Raw genomic sequence first — 4394 nt, 5'->3', positions numbered from 1 at the left:
GTGGGGAAAGATCAGGGCAGGGTGGCTAATTGTACAGGCTTTCAAGGAGCCAACACAGGAATGATGAGCCAACCTCCGTCAGTGCTGTAATCCCAAATAATCTTCACTGAATCTGCATTCCTGTATGCTTCACCCATTGCCTGTGTCTATGTATTTACATTGTGAATTTATGGATGCTCTATTTTTTTCATGTATAGAATGATCTGTCTGGACTGTATGCAGAATAATACTTTTCACTGTACCTCGGTACACATGACAATAAAACAAATCCAAACCCAATCCAATCTCTGTTCTTTCCTCTTCGAAAGATTTATAATTTACTAAGCATCTTTCTAAATGTATTTCTAAGTTGTTCTGATGCTGCTGTCATTGTCCAAGGTGTGTCTCCCCATTCATTTCCAATCCAGGGAGCCAGTTCTCTCTGAAACCAGTAACAACATAGTTAATTGGCAAGGGCATACATGGGCCAGACTTTCAAAAGAAGTAGTAATATTTGTTCAACTTACTCCGGCATTAGCCTTAATTGTTTGATCTAGAAAGGACACATTCCGCAGCAGAATATCTCATGTCGAATCTCCTTGTTTGTCTCAATGCCATTGCTTCTTATTGACTTGACAGATGCTGCTCACACTCTGCTGCCTTGGCCTGGTGAGGCACTGAGTGTTGGCAAGTGTGAAGGATTTCAAAGCCAATGCTGTCTCCATCCGATCAGGCCTTGCCAGTGTGAGTCATTGGATCGTCATTGGATTGAGACCATTGCCTGAATTGTTCCTGCCTCAGCTTGGAAATATTGAAGCTACCATTCTCATCACCACATCCCAACTTGCACCCATCATGCCCTCTGCTCGCTGCCCAACATTGGCTCCCAGTTCATCAAGGCCTCAATTTTTAAAATCAGTTTCCAATACCAGCCCTATCCTCACACCCTGCAACCACCCAAGGTCCCCTACAGTTCTGACCTCCTGTACACCCAGCTTTGGTGCCTGTGGCTTCAGCTGCCTGCGGTCCACACTCTGGAACTCCCTCCCCAAACCGCTGCACGTCTCAACCCTCTCTCTCGCCTCCTCTTTAAGATGCTCCTTAAATCCTTTGACTGAGCTTTTGGACATCTGGACGGTAATTCTCCGGTCGTCGGGATTCACCTTTCCCACTGTCAGCAGAGCCCGGGAGTAGGCTTTGCGGTGGGATGAGGACGCTTCAATGGGAAACGGGAAGATAGAATGTCCCCACAGGCATATGGCCAAGAAGCACGTGACCGGAGAATCCAGCCCTGTTCTAATCTTTGTGTACATGGCACAATGTCAACCGTTTTTTTGATAATCCTCCTGTGCAGTAGTTTGGGATGTTTCACTATACTAACGGTGCCATGAGCTGTTGTTCTTGTTTAGTAATAGGTTGTGTGCGATCAGCTAACTCAGCACAGACCAAGGGTTGAACTTGGGTGTCACCTTGGCCAGTGTGAAATGGCCAGTTAGGTATCAATGGCTTGTATACACCTCACTCTATGTTCAGTCCTATTTCAGATAGCAGAAACCAATATGGGACAGATCCTACAACCAGAGGCTAATGCGATAAAGTGAAGACAATCCTCCTCCTCCAGCAGCCATTCTCAAAGGTTTATTGGTTGAAGGGCACCTTTTGAAACAAATATCTGATCTCGGTGCACCCCGCCCAATTTATATCAGTGCTTTTCAAACTTTCATTCCTGGCACCCACTTTTGCAAACTGGCCGACCTTCACGACCCACGCCAGCTGACCTTCACGGTCCACGCCAGCTGACCTTCACGACCCACACCAGCTGACCTTCACGACCCACACCAGCTGACCTTCACGAGCCACGCGCAGCTGACCTTCACGACCTTCAAGACCCATGTTCCACCCTAACACATTAAAGAAGCCATTCCCCTATGGACAAGCCCTCCATATACACAGGATCTGCTCACACGAGGAGGAGCGTAACAGACACCTACAGATGCTGAAAGATGCCCTCGTACATATGGGATACGGCGCTCGACTCATTGATCGACAGTTCCACCGCGCCACAGCAAAAAACCGCTTCGACCTCCTCAGAAGACGAACACAGGACACAACCGACAGAGTACCCTTCATCGTCCAGTACTTTCCTGGGGCGGAGAAACTACGACATCTTCTTCGCAGCCTCCAACACGTCATCGATGAAGATGAACATCTTGCCAAGGTCATCCCCAAACCCCCCACTACTGGCCTTCAAACAACCGCGCAACCTCAAACAAACCATTGTTTGCAGCAAAGTACCCAGCCTTCAGAACAGCGACCACAACACCACATAACCCTGCCAGGGCAATCTCTGCAAGACATGCCAGATCATCACCATGGATACCACCATTACACATGGAAACACCACCCACCAGGTACGCGGGCCATACTCGTGCGACTCGGCCAATGTAGTCTACCTCATACGCTGCAGGAAAGGATGTCCCGAAGCGTGGTACATTGGTGAGACCATGCAGATGCTGCAACAACGAATGAATGGACATCGCGCGACAATCACCAGGCAGGAATGTTCCCTTCCAGTTGGGGAACACTTCAGCAGTCAAGGGCATTCAGCCTCCGATCTCCGGGTAAACGTTCTCCAAGGCGGCCTTCAGGATACGTGACAATGCAGACTCGCCGAGCAGAAACTGATAGCCAAGTTCCGCACACATGAGTGCGGCCTCAACCGGGACCTTGGATTCATGTCGCATTACATCCACCCCCCACCATCTGGCCTGAGCTTGGGAAATCCTACCAACTGTCCTGGTTTGAGACAATTCACACCTCTTTAACCTGGGGTAACCCCTATTTCTGGATCTGTAAAGATTCAATTACCTGCTAATGCTCGCATTCAAAGCATTGTCTGGCATCTCTGACTTTGTCTGTATATATGTTTCTATAACATACTTCTTCATTCACCTGAGGAAGGAGCAGTGCTCCAAAAGCTAGTGTTTGAAACAAACCTGTTGGACTTTAACCTGGTGTTGTAAGACTTCCTACTGTGCTCACCCCAGTCCAACGCCGGCATCTCCACATCACACTTGAAAGAGTACCGGATTGGATGTAAAGCACTGTCAGACACCCGGTTTGTGAGTTACACTGCATAGATGCCAGCAGCACTTCCTTCACTTTTCTTTCACTGAGCCAGCATCACCTGAAGACTTCACCCGATCTGTTTTTAACTCCGCCAGAGATTGAGTGGACAGCTGTGAAGAAAAAGAATGCAAAAGAATTCACAACCTTTCGAAGATCCGTTGAGAGTTTGGGTGAGAATTTTGAATGTCATTCAGATCGAGATTGAGGTTTGTGCTCTTGATAGTCCGGGACTATGGGATTCAACATCCCTCTGCACGATGACAGCCTCGTATTTCATTGAGAAACATCTCTTATCGACACCGTAACAGCTACATTTGCGTAAATGCGGGATAAGCTCATTGATGCACACAACATTCTTCCCGGACTTCACAGGGTAAATACAGGAAGGATGTTTCCCTGGTTGGAGTGTCTAGAATCAGGGGACGGAGTTTTAGAATAAGGAGCAGGTCATTGAGGACTGGGATGAGGAGGAATTTCTTCATTCGGAGTGTGGTGAATGTTTGAATTCTCTGCCTCAGAGGCTGTGGAGACTCAGTCATTGAGTATGTTCCAGACTGAAATCGATAGATTTCTACATATTAAAAACATCAATGGATATGGGGATAGTGCAGGAAAATGGTGTAGAAGATCAGCCATGATCTAGTCAAATGGTAGATCAGGCTTGAGGGGCCGAATGGCCTCCTCCTGTTCCCATTTTCTGTGTTCCTACATTAACACATACCTCAATGATATATTCTTGACCGCACTACGGAGAAACTCCTTCAGAGGCCACTGTACCAAGCACAAAAGTATAGGGGTCATTGGGTTGCTATGACGACCTAACAGATTAAAATAGGGACAGACTTAATTGGACCCAATCACAATGGATGACTTCATTGGAAATTTACTATCATCCACTTCATACCATGACACAAAATCAAAACCTACTCTGAGCTAACTACGAGGAAAGTATTTATATTCACAGCCCTCATTCATTAAAAAGTGCAATGGAAATTTGGAATGAACTCTCTCAGAAAATGCTGCTGGTGCTGGGGTGTGAATTGAAAAATTCAAGACATTGGTTGATGTCTTGTTGTGTTGGGGTCAAAATGGGATGGATGGTTCTGAGATAGAGAGACGGGGTTGAACTGCAGGTCAGCCGTGATCTAATATTGAACGGCGAAAGGTCATTCGAACAATCTCATCGGCGAACCTTCATTCTCCTGTTGCTCACTGCTTCCTGATTGGGATTGGTAGTTTGTGCTGCAGTTTGCTAGTTCCTGGTTGGTACGTCCTATATTTATTCA

At 46.9% G+C, this 4394-nt stretch overlaps 1 long non-coding RNA gene across 1 annotated transcript; it reads right to left on the bottom strand.

The window, feature by feature from the left end:
- Positions 1–215: 215 nt before the first annotated feature.
- Positions 216–3875, bottom strand: LOC119975783. Its single transcript, XR_005462798.1, has 3 exons — positions 3830–3875; positions 3022–3218; positions 216–421 (listed from the first exon to the last, which is right to left on the bottom strand). It is a non-coding gene; the product is annotated as an uncharacterized LOC119975783 (long non-coding RNA).
- Between the last annotated feature and the right edge of the window lie 519 nt (positions 3876–4394).

This window comes from Scyliorhinus canicula, chromosome 13 (assembly GCF_902713615.1).
Source record: "Scyliorhinus canicula chromosome 13, sScyCan1.1, whole genome shotgun sequence".
NCBI classification, from domain to species: Eukaryota; Metazoa; Chordata; class Chondrichthyes; order Carcharhiniformes; family Scyliorhinidae; genus Scyliorhinus; species Scyliorhinus canicula.
This window is presented reverse-complemented; position numbering and strand designations above follow the sequence as displayed.